Below are 19,175 nucleotides of genomic sequence, written 5' to 3'. Positions count from 1 at the left end.
CCTTCCCTTCAGTCTCTGATCCATATTTTGTCTACATATTTCTTCCTGTGAGCATTTTGATCACTCTTCTAAGAAGCACTGAAGCATCTACATTTTGGACTTGGCTCTTCTTGGGCTTCATATGATCTGTGAATTGAATCTTGGGTATTCCGAAATTTTGGGCTAATATCCACTTATCAGTGAGTATATACCTTGTGTGTTCTTTTGTGATTGAGTTACCTCTCTCAGGATGATATTTTCAAGTTCCATCCATTTGCCTATGAATTTCATGAAGTCATTATTTTTAATAGCGGAGTAGTATTCTGTTACATAAATGTACCACATTTTCTGTATTCATTCCTCTGGTGAGGAAAATCTGGCTTGTTTCCAGCTTCTGGCTATTATAAATATGGCTGCTATGAACATAGTGGACCATGTTTCCTTATTACATATTGGAGCATCTTCTGGGTATATAACCAGGGATGGTATAGCTGGGTCCTCAGGCAGTACTGTGTCCAATTTTCTGAGGAAACGCCAAACTGATTTCTAGAGTACAATCCCACCAGCAGTGGAGGAATGTTCCTCTTTCTCCACATCCTTGCCAGCATCTGCTGTCACCTGATTTTTTGATCTTAGCCATTCTGATGGGTGTGAGGTGGAATCTCAGAGTTGTTTTGATTTGCAATTCCCTGATGACTAAGAATGTTGAACATTTCTTTAGGTGTTTCTCAGCCATTCGACATTCCTTGATTGAGAATTCTTTGTGTAGCTCTGTACCCCATTTTTAATAGGGTTATTTGGTTCTCTGGAGTCCAATTTCTTGAGGTCTTTGTATATATTAGGTATTAGACCTCTATCAGATGTAGGGTTGGTAAAGATCTTTTCCCAATCTGTTGGTGGTTGCCATTTTGTCCTATTGACAGTGTCCTTTGCCTTACAGAAGCTTTGTAATTTCATGAGATCACATTTGTCAATTCTTGATCTTAGAGCATAGGCTATTGATATTCTTTTCAGGAAAATTTCCCCTGGGCCCATATGCTCAAGGCTCTTCCCCACTTTCTTTTTTATTAATTTCAGTGTATCAGGTTTTATGTGGAGATCCTTGATCCACTTTGTCTTGAGATATGTACAAGGAGATAAGAATGGATCGATTTGCATTCTTCTGCATACTAACTGCCAGTTGAACCAGCACCATTTGTTGAAAATGCTGTTGGTCCCCCCCCCACACACACACACACACTGGATGGTTTTAGCGCCTTTGTAACCTTTAGACCGTAGGTGTGTGGTTTCATTTCTGGGTCTTCAATTCTATTGCATTGATCTACTTGCCTTTCACTATACCAATACCATGCAGTTTTAATTACTATTGCTCTGTAGCACAGCTTGAGGTCAGGGATGCTGATTCCCCCAGAGGTTCTTTTATTGTTGAGAATAGTTTTTGCTATCCTGGGCTTTTTGTTATTCCAGATGAATTTGAGAATTGTACTTTTTAACTCTATGAAGAAGTGAGTGGAATTTTGATGGGGAATTCATTTAATCAGTATATTGATTTCAGCAAGAAGGCCATTTTTACTATATTAATTCTGCCAATGCACAGCATGGGAGATCTTCCCATCTTCTGAGGTCTTCTTCAATTTCTTTCTTCAGAGACTTGAAGTTTTTGTCATACAGATCTTTCACTTGTGTGGTTAAAGTCACACCAAGATACTTTATATTGTTTGTGGCTCTTGTGAAGGGTGTCATTTCCCTAATTTCTTTCTCAGCTTGTTTTTCCTTTGAGTATAGGAAGACTACTAACTTGTTTGAGTTAAATATATATCCAGCTACTTCACTGAAGCTGTTTATCAGCTTTCAGAGTTCTCTGATGGAATTTTTGGGGTCACTTATGTATGCTATCGTATCATCTGCAAATAGTGATATTTTGACTTCTTCCTTTCCAATGTTTATTCCTTTGACCTCCTTTTGTTTTCAAGTTGCTCTAGCGAGATCTTCAAGTATTATGTTGAATAGATAAGGAGAGAGAAAGGGCAGCCTTGTCTAGTCCCAGATTTTAGTGGGATTGCTTCAAGTTTCTCTCCATTTAGTTTGATGTTGGCTACTGGTTTGCTGTATATTACTTTTACTATTAGGAATGAGCCTTGAATTCATGATCTTTCCAAGACTTTTAACATGAAGAGATGGTGAATTTTGTCAAATGCTTTTCAGCATCTAATGAGATGATCATGTGGTTTTTGTCTTTGAGTTTGTTTATATAGTGGATTATGTTGATGGATTTCTGTATATTGAACCAACCCTGCATCCCTGGGATGAAGCCTACATGATCATGATGGATGATCCTTTTAATCTGTTCTTGAATTCAGTTCTCAATAATTTTTATTGAGTATTTTTACTTTGATGTTCATAAGGGATATTGGTCTGAAGTTCTCTGTTGGGTCTTTGTGTGATTTAGGCATCAGAGTAATTCTGACTTCTTAGAATGAATTGGGTAGTGTTCCTTCTGTTTCTATTTTGTGGAATAGTTTGAAGAGTATTGGTATTAGGTCTTCTTTGAAGGTCTGAAAGAATTCTGCACTAAAACCATCTGGCCCTGGGTTGGGAGACTATTAATGACTGCTTCTATCTCTTTAGGGGATATGGCACTGTTTAGATGGTTTATCTGACTCTGCCTTAACTTTTTCATTTGTCCATTTCATCCAGATTTTTCAGTTTTGTTGAGTATAGGCTTTTGTAGTAGGATCTTATGCTTTTTTTTTTTTAACTTCCTCAATTTCTGTTGTTATATCTCCCTATTCATTTCTGATTTTTTTTTTTTAATTTGGATACTTTCTCTGTGCCCTCTGATTAGTCTGGCTAAGGGTTTATCTATCTTGTTGATTTTCTTAATGAACCAGCTCATAGTTTTGGTGATTCTTTGTATAGTTCTTTTTGTTTCTATTTGGTTGATTTCATCCCTGTATTTGACTATTTCCTGCTGTCTGTGCCTCTTGTTGTATTTGCTTCATTTTGTTCTAGAGCTTTCAGGTGTGTTCTTAAACTGCTAGCATATGCTCTTTCCAGTTTCTTTATGGAGTCATTCGCAGCTATGAGTTTTCCTCTTCTCACTGCTTTCATTTTGTCCTATAAGTTTGGTATGTTGTATGTTCATTTTCATTAAATTCTAAAAAGTCTTTAATTTCTTTACTTCTTCCTTGACCAAGTTATCATTGAGTAGACCATTGATCAGCTTCCATGTGTATGTGGCTTTTGTTGTTTTTGTTGCTATTGAAGACCAGCCTTAATCTGTAGTGATCTGATAGGAGGCATGGGATTATTTCAATCTTCTTATATCTGTTGAGGTCTGATTTGTGACAGATTATATGGTCAATTTTGGAGAAGGTACCATGAGATGCTGAGAAGAAGATATATTCTTTTGTTTTAGGATGGGATGTTCTATAGATATCTGTTAAATCCATTTGGTCCATAATTTCTGTTAGTTTCCCTGTGTCTCTGTTTAGTTTGTGTTTCTGTGATATGTCCATTGATGAGAGTGGGGTGTTGAAGTCCCCCACACTTATTGTGTGAGGTGCCATGTATGCTTTTAGCTTTAGTAAAGTCTCTTTTATGAATGTGGTTACCTTTGCATTTGGAGCATAGATTTGCAGAACTGAGAGTTCTTCTTGGTAGATTTTCCTTTGGTGATTATGAAGTTTCCTTTCTTATCTTTTTTTGATAACGTTTTGTTGAAAGTCAATTTTATTTGATATTAGAATGCCTAACCCACCTTGCTTCTTCGGACCATTTGTTTGGAAAATTGTTTTCCAGCTTTTTAGTCTGAAGTATTGTTTGTCTTTAACACTGTGGAACACTGTGGTGCATTTCCTGTATGCAGGAAAAAGCTGGGTCCTGTTTACGTATCCAGTCTGTTAGTCTATGCCTTTTAGTTGGGAAATTGAATGCACTGATGTTAAGAGATAATAAGGAAAAGTGATTATTGCTTTCTTGAATGATTACTTTCTTGCTTTTTCTAGGGTGTTGTTTCCCTGCTTGTGTTGAAGTTTTCCATCTATTATCCATTGTAGGGCTAGATTTGTGAAAAGATATTGTGTAAATTTGGTTTTGTCATGGAATATATTGGTTTCTCCATCTATGGTAATTGAGTTTTGTTGGGTATAGTAGCCTGGGCTGGCATTTGTTTTCTCTTAGGGTCTATATGTGATCTGCCTGGTATCTTCTAAGGTCCGTGGTTTCTGGTGAGAAGTCTGGTGTAATCCTGATAGTTCTGCCTTTATATGTTACTTGAAATTTTTCCCTTACTGCTTTTAATATTCTTTCCATTTTGTGCATTTTGTGTTTTGATTATTTTGTGACAGGAGGAATTTCTTTTCTGGTCCAATCTATTTGGAGTTTTGTAGACCTCTTATGTGTTCATGGGCTTCTCTATGTTTAGGTTAGGGAACTTTTCTTCTATAATTTTGTTGAAGATTTTTACTGGCCCTTTAAGTTGGGAATCTTCAATCTCTTATATATCTGTTATCCTTAGATTTGGTCTTCTCATTGTGTCCTGGATTTCCTGGATGTTTTGGGTTAGGCGCTTTTTGCAGTTTGCATTTCTTTAACTGTTGTGTCAATGTTTTCTATGGTATCTTCTGCACCTGAGATTCTCTCTTCTATCTTGCATTCTGTTGGTGATTCTTGCATCTATGACTCCTGATCTCTTTCCTAGGTTTTCTATCTCCAGGGTTGTCTTCCTTTGTGATTTCTTTATTGTTTCTATTTCCATTTTTACATCCTGGATGGTTTTGTTCAATTCCTTCACCTGTTTGGTTGTGTTTTCCTGTAATTCTTAAAGGGATTTTTGTGTTTCCTTTTTAAGGTCTTCTACCTCTTTACCTGTGTTCTCTTGTATTTCTTTAAGGGAGTTATTTATGCCCTTCTTAAATTCCTCTATCATCATCATGATATGTGATTTTAAAATCAAAGGCTTGCTTTTCTCGTGTGAGGGGGTAACCAGCATTTGCTTTGTTAGGAAAACTAAGTTCTGATGATGCCAAGTAGCCTTGGTTCCTGTTGCTTGCCTTTCACCATCTGGTTATCTAGGGTGTTAGCTAGTCTTGCTGTCTCTGACTGTGACTTGTCCTGCAAGCTTGTATGTCAGTACTCCTGGTAGAACAGTTCTCTCTGAGAAGAATTTAGGTATGGAAAGCTGTCGTGCAGGGTCAGCTCAGGGGAGCAGGGAGAGACCAGAAGGAACCTGTCTCCAGTTGATCTTTGGTTCCTGTGTCCTGATGGATCTGTGGGGGTCCCTCTTGGACCAGGGATTTGAAGAGAAGTGGTTTTCTTACCTGTGCTCACAGGTATGTAGGCACTCCTGTGAAACCAGCTCTCTCCTGGCAGTATTTGTGTATATAGCTCTGTGGCACAGGATTAGCTCTGGGTGCAGATGGGAAACTGGAATATTCCTGTCCTAGGTAGCTACTTAGTTCCTGTGTCCTGAGGGTTCTGGGTGGGTTCCTCTGAGCAGCAGTGGTGATCCTACCTGTGCTTATAGGCCTGTCCATACTCCTAGGAGGCTCAATCCCTCCGGGCGCTATTTTGGTATGAAGCCCTGTGGCAGAGGGTCTGCTCCAGATGCTGATGAAAATTGGAAGCCATAGATTCTAATTCTTTGTCTTTTAAATTTTTTGTGGTTTGTATATTAAGTTGACTGTGGCTTCATAAAATGAATTTGGCAGTGTTCCTTCTGTTTCTATTTTGTAAAATAATTTGAGTAGTATTGAATAAAACTTCTTAAAAAGTAATAGAACTGTATACTAAGACTGTCTGGCCTTTGGTTTGTTTGTTTGTTTGAGATACTTTTAGTGACTATTTCTATTTCATCAGGAATAAAGGCCACTTTAAATTGTTTATCTGATGTTGATTTAACTTTTATATATTGTATCTATTGAAGAAATTATCCTCTTCATTTAGATTTTCCAATTTTGTGGAGTACAAGTTTTTAAGTGATGACCTAATGATTTCTTTGGTTTCTTCATTATTTATTTTTATGCCTCCTGTTACATTTCTGATTTTGTTAATTGGGTTATTCTATCTCCATTTTCTTGTTAATTTGGATACTGGTTTATTTTGTTGATTTTCTCAAATGAACTCTTATTGATTCGTTGAATTGTCTTTTCTCTTTCTATTTTATTGATTTTGGACCTCAATTGATTGTTCCTTGCAACCTATTCCTCTTGTGTGTAATTGCTTCTTTTTTTTTTTTAATAGAGCTTATAGGTGTGCTGTTAAGTTGCTATTATAAGATATCTACAACTACTTGATGTATCCACTGTCTGCTATGAACTGTCCTCTTACCACCACCTACATTGTGTCTCATAAATTTGGGTGTATTGTGTATTTTCATTGAATTCTAGAAGACTTTATTTTTAAATATATGCCTTAGAAACATGAAAATACAGAACCATTCTATGTAGGATCTCTAGTAATATGAGAGAAAGTGGTCCCAATTAGATTATAGGGAATGGTACTTTTAGAAGATGTGACATTGTTGAAATAGGTTTGGCTTGTTCAAAGCAATTTTTCAGAGCAGGTGGCTTTGAAATGTCATGAGCTCAGGCCAAGCCTAGTGGCTTAATGTCTCTTCCTCCTGCTTATTGATCCAAATATCAAACTCTCAGCCACCTGTCCAGTTTTGCATCTGCCTGCATACTACCATGCTTCCTTCCATGTTAGTAATTGACTAAACCTCTGAATATGTAAGGCAATTCCACTTAAATGTTTTCCTTTATCAGAGTTGCCATGGACACAGAGTCTCTTCACAGCAGTCAACTCTAACTAAGACAACATTCATCAAGGAGCTCCTTTCCCAAAACACAGTATTGTTTCAACATCTATTTATCTTGCCTTCTGCATGGCACACAGTTAAGGTATGTATTAGAAAGTTTTTGTTAATTCTTCTGATCATCCACAAAAGGATATTTCATCAACAACAACAAGCCTCTGCTGAGAGTGTCATTCTGGAGAATTGTTAGTTTACCAATGGTAACAAATATAACCAGAAATTGATTATTGGATATTTTCAGTAGTGCAACAATCTCTATTAGCTTTATTTGTATTCATTTTCCAGTGAATGTTCACATATGTGGTAAATGTGGGCAAGTCTTAAATAGAAGGCCCAAAGCATTTTGCCCATCAGTGTGTGAATACCCAAGAGAAGTCTTACACACATAATGATCTTGGGAATGATTTATGAATCCTCACAGTGTATACTTTTTTTAAACACAAATGATACTACAGAAAATTGTTATAAATGCTGACATATTAACTATAAATATTATTCTATTGACACATTAAACATGAACTACAGAAAATTGTTATAAATGCTGACATATTAACTATAAATATTATTCTATTGACACATTAAGCATGAACAGTCATAAAAAGTTTGCATATTGGAGAAGGACTTTATGAATATAAAGACTGACAAGTGTTTTAATTTGTATTCAAACATCAAAGTCCAATAATAAACCCACCCTAGACAACAGTGCACAAAAGAAGAGACTGATAACTACTTTGATACTAAGTACAACTTGTGATAAAAACAAATCTCTATTGGAAAAAAACCTACCAATGCAGGAAATTCAACAACAATGGACTGCCTTCCAGAGAGAACTTGACAGGGATAAGCTCCCAGCCTTCTCCAAAGCTGAAAGCCAACTACAATTAAATGTTTTCCTTTATGAGATGTGTAGTGGTCATGAAGTCTCTTCACATATACTCTTCTTTTAGCTGCCTATGAGACAGTCTTCTGTTTGCCTTCAGAACAAGATGTAGAACTCTCAGCTCCTCCAGCACCATGCCTGGCTGGATGCTGCTATGCTCCCTGCCATGATGATAATGGACTGAACCTTCGAACCTATATGACTACACCTATTAAATACCCTTTATAAAAGTTGCCTTGTTCTTGGAGTCTTTTCACAGCAATGAAAACCCTGAGTCATACATGTACCAGTGCATCAGTCATAGATTTCCTTCTTGAGCTTATAATTTTTCCAGTCATTGACTTTTGGCCAGCTTCCAATGCCAGCTATGTATTTCCTTTGTGGGATGACCTCAGTTAAACCAGAAATGCTTCAGTTACTTACAAAATAGTCTTGGAACTATTGTGTTGGTGGACATGCCTTACCTAATAGGTTGATTTTGCAGCAATAGGTGTCAGCATCTATGGACATCCAATGTTGATTCTTTTTGCGCAGTAGCCTTTCAATTAGTTAGAATGCTATACCAGCATCTCCAAGACATTTTTAGACAAAACATAGCTGCTGACTTCTCAGCATATTCCCTAGGGATGTATAAAACCAAGTGATATATTCTTGTATTTTGATATAGCTTATTATGAGTATTATCAGATTGGTCCATTCTTGTAGAATGTAGTGTTTAAATTGAAGAATTATGTTTCCCAAATTATGTAATTTGGGAAAATATGCCTTTCTCATTTTCTTATTTGACACATTGAAAATGTTCTAAGTCTTATTACTAGACCTTTGTAAGCACATGCACTGTGATGAGGTAATGTGGAGACACTGCACATCCTTATCTTGCTTCTGAGTATAGTAGTCTTCAAATTTTGTATCACAGTTTTAGGATGTTGGCTACTATCTTGATTATGCTGAGGTGTGTAACTTCTGTTCTCATATTCCTCAGCACTTTCACAGTGAGCCTATGTGATAATTTGCCCAAGGCCTTTCATGGATATGTTGACATGGTTATGTGTCTCACTCACTGACTGTATATATTTTGTGCTTGAGTTCCCTGGTTTGCAGGTGTTGAAATAGTCTTGCATCCTTGACATGAAATCAACTTGAGTTCCCTTTCGATATCCATTAGAGAGAATCTCTTTGTCAATGTACATCTTTGCAACTGGTCTATAATTGTTTTCTTTGTAAATAATTTTTTGCTTATCTACTTTCTGTATCAAGGTAAAGCCAGATTTCTGTTTGTCTACCTAATATGCCTTTTCATTGTGCATTCTGCAGTATTCACTTTGCAAGATTATTACAGGTTTTTCTAAAACAATTGAAGAATTCATTGCTGAGTATGTCCAAACTTTAGACACTGTCAGTGGAAATACTGTGTCAGCACTTCTTCACTGCTTGGCCTAGTTTTATAGCATAATTGTTTGATTTTCACTTGTTTCTAGGAAATCATCTTTCATTTTCAATTCTCAATAATTATGTATGACTTTTGTCACCCATGTTCTATTTTCCATTGTCATAATAAACTACTGGGGTAGTGGCATAGAAAGAGATCATTCAAGCATCAGTTAAATGTCTGGAAAATTATCTGACATGAGAGAAATATACATCAATATAATACATAAAAAGAGTTGCATGTATACTAATATCATGGTTATGACAACATTGTGTAGTAATAGTATTTCAACACTCAGAATGAGTCCTTGTTTTTGAGACATGCATAAACATATGTATATATGTATTATCTATTCATATATTTTTATGCCAGTCTGTGAGCATATATATATGTATATATACATATACATACATACACACACACACACACACACACACACACACACACATATATATATATATATATATATATATATATATATATATATATATGAATGAATGACAGGAGTCCCATGTTGCACATTCTTCCTTTCATTGGAACTACAAGGGTTATTATCTTAGAGGAAGTCCATAACAGCCAGAGACTGAAGGATCTCATTGGAGTCATATTACTTATTTGGAACCTGAGAACTTCCTGAAATAATACCAAGAGACAGACATATGCATGTTCAGTAAGATGTTTTCAATGGTGATAGGATTTTGACAGATTTGATGTAATGAGTGAATAATTCCAAGGGCATACTCTGAGATGATTCACTTTATATCTATGCACAACCTCTTATGTTTAGCAGCCATCAGAGAAGTTCTACCATGCCCAACTCTTGATGATTTTTGCCTTGACATTACCTAGAACAGTTATTCTTAAGTTGTGGGTCATGATCTCTTGGGGGTCAATTGACCCTTTTACAGGGATCACCTAACAGTACTATAAAACATATTTCTGATGGTTTTAGGAACTCTTGTATCGGTCTACAGGTGGGTCTGCCACATCAACTTATTTGATCTTGCTACTGTTTTGAAAGGTCATAGAATTAAAAATGTGGAGAACCATTTAGAACAATTAGCATAAGGACATTCCATTCAAAGACAGATATTGGATTCTAGTGTGATGGCTAATGAAACTCTATTTACTTTTAGGCATCCATCTTAGTACCCACTAGCTATTTGTCCCTGATTCTGGTCTTTGAATGATAAGTTCCCAATAATAACCCTGAGTACTAGTGTTTTGCAGCAGTTATACTTATGTTTTGAGCCTGTTACCCACTGAGGTTTGAAAAAGGCCCGAGACTGTAGTCATTTCCCTTGCCATATTAAATATAGTGTTTCATGCTCTTTTGTCTGTAAGAATTTTGACAAGTTTTCTGGTATTATTTTCATTTTTGTATCTTTTCATATGGATTAGCATTGTCTATAATGGAGTTATATTAATTTTGGCTTTTAATTTTTGAATCCTTGATGTGAAATTTCAATAAGGATTCCAGTCTATATTCCTGAGTCAGAAACTTAAAGAAGAACAAGAAGAAAGATGAATGCTTCTCTGGTAAGTGCTCCCCCAGTCAGTGTCCTGTCCACATTTCTTTGAAAATTACTTTTATTATTTAAGCCATTCAAGACTTTAGTTCTCTCGCTCTGGCAAACCTATCTAAAGTGTTTTCTGTGATTTATCTTTTTTCTTCTCCAATAATAAAAATTAAGTCTTTCGATCTTTCACTTATAATGGAATAAGCGTAGCCTTGTCCCATTGTATTTTCACTGGATTTAACACTGTGAGGACATACATTTACAAGGACTGAAGACCTGTAGTTCTGAAAGAGAATAAATGTATTGTAAATGATGCTCAAAGAATATATTGATCACTAATTTCTACATTGGATAGACTTGTGTCCTTTAATATTAATGAGAAAGTACAGTCTCATGTGCCACATAAAGTATATTTCAGGATTAGTTAAGTTTCCAGAAACTACCTTGTGACTGTGGATTTGCACATATCTAGACACTGATATCACTGAGCAATACAGGAAGAGCAGAATTTATGGAAGAGTAGAATTAGAATACACTCACTATTTTGAATCTATCAGTTCACTAGTGGCAGAGATGATGTAAGGAATATGTGGCTTTCTTTTCCTATAAAACATATGTGTTTCAGAGGAGATGCAGATTACAGTATTCTGGTATATCTTTTTGGCATTTTATGTCGCATAGTGATCATTGGTGTTCACACATGAAATCTTACAAGAGATTCTGCCCAGTCTCAGTATGGTAAGTTTGTTGTTGTACAGATGAGTATTTTCTTTTTCTCTTTTGTTTCATTTCATTTTTTAGAACTATTGTAAACACAACTATCTCTACATTTGTGTGTAGCAACACATGGAATGTATTAGTAAGAACTTTCTGGAGAGTATTACCTTGGTACCAAAGCCACCAAATTTCCCCCTTAATTTGTTCTCTTCTATTATTTACCATGAAGAATGTTCCATCCACACTGTTTTTCCTCTACCCCAAGCTATGTATTATGTGGGTTAAAAACTCTGAAATGTTGGGGATTTGTTTCCTGACAATAATTTTTTTCAATATGTAAGTGTTAATTTGCATATTTTTGTACTCTGAATGATACATTTTGCCTCTGAATCCCTAAGTGCAGCATTAAGTCTTTGGAAATGAAATCAGGCATGGTAATCAGATGCAATGGGTGTAGAAAGAAAAGAAAAGAAAAGTTAAAATTACAAGATTCAGATTTTCAGTTAACTCAACCTCATAAACAATAGTGTTTTAAAATTTTCTGAACAATTATTATAATTCCCTCTCAATTTAAAAAGTCAACTTGGTCTAAGAAAATGGTTCTACTTCATCTGAATGCACCATCTCTTATACCATTTGCAGATACATATCCAATTATTCTGAAGTGAAAGACCACATGGAATTTATGAAATCGTTATTATATATATTATATATGTCAACTCTGAGAAAACTAAATAATTTAAATGCTAGTAGTCTTTCTTCTATTTACTTTATGGTTTTAAATATAGTCTCATAAAATAACCTTTACAAAGAACTTGATTCTGTATGTCATTTGAAATGAGGAGTGTGTTCTCTGCTAATATACTTCTTTTATGTTTAAAGAAAAAACTGTGATTCTTAATTCATCCAACAGTTCTGCAGTTCACATTCAAACTTTTTGTTATAGAAACGGTACTGCATTGTACTTAGGCCTTAGGAAGTCAGCTGAGGATTTTAGGATTGTGTCAAGTGAGTCTCAGCTGCAGACAGGATTTATATAGTGTCCATAGTTCAGCAAGGCTGAAAGTTGTAGTATTTAGAAGCCCAGTGTTACTCATTGTAACTTCACCATATGTGATATGACACTGGAATTCTATTTGATAGCAGCCCATACTTTACAAAGGTACATTCCTGCAACTGGGCCTCAAATGTGTATGTTGTATCCTGTAAAGGTTTACTGACTATGAATCTATTATGTCATCCTGTTTCAGAGACATAGAAAATACAATAAAGAATAAGACTATCTTAGATAGGATCTTTTCATACAATTAAATTTCAATTTTCTTTTATTTATGTTGGTACATTTCCCTGAATGTATGCATGTGTGCTATGTATTCCTCCAGCCTGTAGAGCTCAGAAGAGATCATTGGATTTCAAAAATTGGGATGAAAAATCTGTTGTGAAGTTTCAGGCAGGTGCTGGGAAACAACTTTGGATTATAGAATCTAAACTGCAGACAAATTTTCAAATAGTGTTACGATGGCAAGTCCTTCATCTGCTGATAAAGTCTTAGAAAACATCAGAAAATTCATGAAGAGGAGAGACCTTATAAATGTAAGCAATATAGTATATAATTCTATACAATGTATTTACAAAAGCAGCAGTCCTTACCTTTGGACACATTTTCTACAGCACTTCTAAAAGACATTTGTCCTTGACTTTTTGCCATATTTCATCTTTGTCAGAAAATACCTCATATCCTTAGGGCGTTTTTATTTTTTAACCTAGGAAAACACTTTTGTCTGGCACTACATGATAAACAGATAGTTTTCGATTATAGGGTCTGTTAACATTCAAGGATGTGGCTGTGGACTTCTCAGAGGAGGAATGGGAATGTCTTGACCATGCTCAGAGGAGATTGTACTTGAATGTGACATTGGAGAATTACAGAAATCTATTTTTTGTGGGTAAGAATACTCTTCATGTAGAATTCCTGCATCATTCTTTAAATTTTCCAATTGTGTGTTTACATAAACTCTCTGTCTAGAGACTCCCCAAATAAGGGAAATTCTGGTTACCAACATAAATTTTTCATTGTTTTTCCTTTACATTTCTTTCCATTCTTTGGAAGAGGAACCAGTGTTATATTCTGTGTGATCTTTCTAAACCTCTTATCTATTTTAATCAGCTGTTCCAATTGGTTAATTTTAATTTTACTCTTGCATTAAGGTCTTCACTTTATTATGAATTCGAAAATTGCAGAGGCTTTTAAGTAGAGGAATTGCTAGGGGTTGTGATAATTGTGTTGTTACTTATTTACTTTTCAACATGTGGCCTCTATATTTAAGACTGGCACAGCATGGTCTTTATATTGTGAATCCCGTGCCAGTGTGGATTACATAATGAATTTCTAGCTGACCAAAGATACACAATGTTACTCTGCTACAAAACATAAATAAGAGAATTGAGAAACATTGTTTATATAATCCTACAGAGAGCTCTTTTCTGTAATTTCCAATCACCCTTTCATCCTACCTTCTACAAAGTACAGTATTTAGGAATTATTCGGCTATTGCTGTACGCTGTCGTTTCTGATAGATGAGGTTTCAGGGTCTTTAGATCATCCTTGTAATGACTGTGAAACAAGAAAGGCCTTTCTTGAAAGCTTTATCCTTGAAAATTAGTAATTCACCTTAGTAAACTTCAGCAAACATGGAACATTGTCTTACTTATCCATTAATCCCTGTCATCTGTACACTTTTTCAGAGAATCATCACATATGTCATAAATATGAGAATGTTCAAGACACACAGCATATTGTTGATGAGCATGTGAATATCCATGAGAAGTCTTATAAATGTCATAAGCTTGGCAAAATCATTCATAAATCCACTGAATGTACACTTTATAAAACTAACCTTGAGGATACATCTATTAAATCATCAAAACTAAGCAGACATGAAACCGGAAACACCAGAGAACCTTGCCAATCTAAAAACTGTAACTGTTTAAATTTGTGTTCTGGCATTAATGTAAATCAATCAATCCACATAGGAAAGAAAAAACACAATGATACAGCAATTGATAAGGTTTTCCACTCTAAACAAAAACTCATGCTGAAACAAACCAATTGTGGAAAGAAACCTTACAAATGTAGTGAATGTGCCAAATGCTTCACCAAGAAATGTGATCTTGGTATTCATCAGAGAATTCATACAGGGGAGAAACCTTACAAATGTAGTGAATGTATTAAATCTTTTACCCAGAAATGCAATCTTAGAAGACATCAGAGACTTCATACAGGAGAGAAACCTTACAAATGTAGTGAATGTGACCAATGCTTTACCCACCAATGTAGTCTTGTTATTCATCAGAGAATTCATACAGGAGAGAAAGCTCACAAATGTAGTGAATGTGACAAATGCTTTACCCGCAAAAGTGACCTTAGAAGTCATCAGAGAATTCACACAGGAGAGAAACCTTACAAATGTAGTAAATGTGACAAACATTTTACCACCAAAGGTGAACTTAAAAATCATCAGAGAATTCATATAGGAGAGAAACCTTACAAATGTAGTGAATGTGGAAAATACTTTACCCAAAAAGGGAGTCTTATTATTCATCAGAGAATTCATACAGGAGAGAAACCTTACAAATGTAGTGAATGTGACAAATGCTTTACCCAAAAATGCAGTCTTATTTTTCATCAGAGAGTTCATACAGGAGAGAATCCTCACAAATGTAGTGAATGTGACAAATGCTTCACCCTCAAAAGTGATCTTAGAGTTCATCAGAGAATTCACACAGGAGAGAAACCTTACAAATGTAATGAATGTGACACGTCTTTTATCAAGAAATCCAATCTTAGAAGACATCAGAGAATTCATACAGGAGAGAAACCTTACAAATGTAACGAATGTGAAAAATCCTTTACCCACAAATGCAGTCTTAGCATTCATCAGAGAAGTCATACAGGAGAAAGACCTTACAAGTGTAGTGAATGTGACAAACGCTTTACCAACAAAGGCTACCTTGTAAGTCATCAGAGGAATCATACAGGAGAGAAACCTTACAAATGTGATGAATGTGACAAATGTTTTACCCACAAATGCAGTCTTAGTATTCATCAGAGATCTCATACAGAAGAGAAACCTTACATATGTAGTGAATGTGGTAAATTCTTTAGCCACAAAAGTAGTCTTCACACTCATCAGAGAATACATACAGTAGAGAAAATTTACAAATGAAGTGAATGAGACAAATTCTATACCAAGAATATACCAAAGCTTACATATTGGAGAGAAACCTCACAAACATAATGTAAGATGAAAGGTCTTTACCTGTATTTCAGGTCTAAGAAAATATCTGAACATTTATAGTGGGAAAAAGTTTCCAACCGACAAAAAATGACATGTGATTTATCCAAGCAGTATTCTTTGCAACACTTGAGGCTCCACACAAAGAATTATCATGAAAACAAGAAACTTGTGAAAGTCTTTATGTTCAAATCTTACAAGCTATGCTGAGAAAAACACTGAAAATGTGACACTGAATGAAAATTTTCATTGTAACTCTTTAATTGTTTACCCTCAAATATTTCATAATGAAGACAAAATGGGAAAGCCCAAAGAACATGGACTTGTGTAACAGTTTCATGGATACTGAACTAATCCAGTACAAAGGGATTAAGGTGGGTAATAACACCTCTCAAAATAAGTAATAAAGCCAATACCATTCTGTATATTTATCTCAAATGAAAAACTCAGAGATGTTATTGTAGACTGCTGTCTGTATGCAGGAGAGGTCAGGCAAGAGATAAGACTAGACCCTGTGATTTGGCAGTGGAAAAGGAAGGTGGACTGAGAGTTCTAGAGTGGGGACAGAGATGGACAGGGAGGGAGAGAGGAGGACAGAGATGAAGAGACAAGATGCAACTTACCGGAGAGGAAGATGAACCTGATCCACATGGCTTGAAAGCGTTACAGGTAGCTATGGATATCATAGAAGAGCTATAGAATAATATAGGCAATTTGCTCCATCTAGGAGTGTAGCTTGTATATATATCAAATGAGTTTTGAGTTCTTTGTGTGTGGGCATTTGGTGGGGTTGAGAATTTATTGATATAAATCTGAGTGATAAATAGCAAGCCTCTGGTGTTTTGACTTTCTTGGGTTATGGGGATTTGTGACAGCTAGCGACAGAGGGCAGGTGGCTGAGAAGATACAAGCATTTCAGAGGCAGGTGAACCAAAACAGGGAAGACTGCAACTTACAGCTCCCAATAAGGGAGGGGAGACTGCATTACTGGAGCATAGCCGGCATTAGCATGGATTGTTTTTTAATAATTATATTCCACAGATGGTAATCCACGTGGGAGGTGAGAATTCAGTATTAATTTAGGAATTCTCAGAATGATCACACAGGGAAGCCCGTCTTGAAGGAGGGGAGAGGTGGTTTCTCAGCGAGAGGAGGAGTCACATGGTGGCTCAAGCACTGAACCTTAAACAAACACAAGGGCAGACTTGGTTCACAGGCTCTGAGGTCCCCTGCTGTGAAAAGAGACAAGATGACTGCTCCGAGGCAGAAAGACAGAGAGTTAAAGATGCCTGCTTCCTACAAGCAGGTAATCATAGGACATAAGTTTAAAGTTTGGTTTATTTGTTTTTAAAGCTAGATAAAACTACAGAGTTTGCCCATGTCACGTGTGGAATTCCGCATGTGGTTCGGAAGTAGTACAGGGAAAATTATACTGGGTCCAGGCAGAGAGCAAATTGGTTGAAACTGTCTGCTTCCTCTAGGCTGATATTTGTAGAAGTGTGATTTATTTACTTTAAATATGGTCTAATAAAGTCTGCAGGAAAACTCATTCTTCGAATGTAGGCCCCGTGGGGATTTTTGGGTTATATATCCTGACACAACAAATTAAGGAAAAGGCCTGAGAATAGGTTTATACAGCAAGCAAAATGTCTCTTAGGATAATAGGGAAATTGTATGAAAACAAATGTTTTAAGGAAGCTTTAAAGTCATACAAGGTAACTCATAGTCTTTGAACGTGGGCTCCACGGGAATTTTGGCTTAATGTGAATTTGAGTTTTGTGGTTGTTTTATTACTCCTCTGAGAGAGAGATCAAGCTAAAAGTTTTCCTGGTTACTGGCTAAAGGGCAAGCTGATCGATTTGGGATAGAGGCGTTGACTTTGTGTTTGTAGAAAAGGTGATTAGACTCTCCATCCCTTCCAGAGTTATATGCATCAGCTATGATAGAGGGAGGCCCACTGAAGAACTAGATTCAAGAGAATCAAACAAAAAATGTAAACATTCGTTGTGCCATCCTTCACATGGCACAAATGAAGACTTATGATTGGTTATTATTAAAATTGGCTCATAAAAGACTGTATTTCACATGCTCAAATTGCAGAGTTTCATCCTACCTAGTCTGCACATCCGAAAGCAACCCACACAGATATCTTGATGAGACTTAAATTTTGTTTTGAGATTTGTATATTGCAGAATGTACAACTTTGGTGAGATTCATCACCAGACATGGTGGACTAACCTGTTTGAACTGCTGATGTCATGGATTTTCAGGTGGATCCATTCAGAATGCAGACATCAGAGACTAATAACAGTTGTTGCCATGGGATTCTTAAGGCCTGACCAACTCCCCCATTTTCCCTATCCTTCCCCTGCTCTTTAATGATATCTTAATATCCATATTCAGCAGGAAATAGTTATGAAGAGTTGTCATCTCAATTCCCTTGGCTTGGGTGTCTGGAGGTGGTTATATAAGGTTGTCTTTCTGGAGAATTTAGAGATAATCATAATTTAACTGGGAGGAAATAGCTAGAATTGATTGTGTAGCCATTACCTCATTTGGTAAAAATCTTTATAATTGTGACTAAGTTGAGGTTATAATTTCTTACATTGGTACAGAATTTATTTTGATACAGAATTAAGGTTTTTGTTGGTATAAATTTCTTCTATTGATATATAAATTTTAAGACATAATGCTTAGACTTAGCCCTTTTATAACTGCCTTTACAAACTGATTTTAGATGATTAAGCATACAAGCTAAGGGCCAGAGAGCAAATTCATAGCTCTGAATTAATTGTTAGGGTGTTTTCAAGATATTTTAATTAGAAATAGCTGAGAGTAGTTAAAGGACAACAATCCACATTACTTTGCATAGATACAGTTTTCAATAATGTCAGAAATCCACAGACTGTGACATTTAATGTTATATAATCATTTGTTGTTGAGACATGTCTGCTCCTGACAGCATGCCATTCTTGGTTTCAAAGAAGAAACTGAGCATCTGTGTGAGGTTGTACATTGTGGCAAGGTAGCCAATGTGCAGAAATTGCCTATTCATCTACAGACAAATTACTGTCCAAAAAGGGGCACACTATATGGAATAGTCGACTGATTATCTTTGCCAAGACTGGGTAAACCAATCCTTCATAATTCTGCATTCCAAAGGTCTATCAGATGACCCTGCACCAAAGAGCCATAATTTGATGCTCCAATGTGTTGAAAAACAGAATTGTATAGGTAGGCAGTGGTCTCTACAGTTTATTTCAGTTTTTGAAGCTGTGTTGGGCTTCCTATGTTTTCAGGTAAATTTTTTGTCACTCTCAGAATTCTGGCAGGATTGAAGACTGATTGTAGTCTCATGGCCAACCCAAGCTGTTTAGCATTGAGAAAGATGATATAGACTTGAGAGGATGGTTTTTAGATAGTATACAAGCTAAACCAGGACACAAAGGTATGGAATTATAAGCCTTTTTAAGTTAGGATAAATAGATGGCAGAGTGCTCTATTTAGTTGACAAAAAATGATGGACTGGGCATTAGGT

At 35.9% G+C, this 19,175-nt stretch overlaps 1 pseudogene across 1 annotated transcript in view; it reads left to right on the top strand.

Annotated features, from left to right (window-relative positions):
• The window catches only part of Gm16386 (predicted gene 16386), a 41,518-nt pseudogene extending 25,053 nt beyond the window's left edge, over positions 1-16,465 (top strand). The window contains exons 3-5 of the transcript NR_030709.2: positions 6,747-6,881; positions 10,578-10,644; positions 12,725-16,465. The product of NR_030709.2 is annotated as a predicted gene 16386 (transcript). The remainder of the gene's footprint in view (positions 1-6,746; positions 6,882-10,577; positions 10,645-12,724) is intronic.
• The last annotated feature ends 2,710 nt before the right edge of the window (positions 16,466-19,175 follow it).

The sequence above is a fragment of the Mus musculus genome, chromosome 17 (assembly GCF_000001635.26).
Source record: "Mus musculus strain C57BL/6J chromosome 17, GRCm38.p6 C57BL/6J".
Classification (NCBI taxonomy): domain Eukaryota; kingdom Metazoa; phylum Chordata; class Mammalia; order Rodentia; family Muridae; genus Mus; species Mus musculus.
This window is presented reverse-complemented; position numbering and strand designations above follow the sequence as displayed.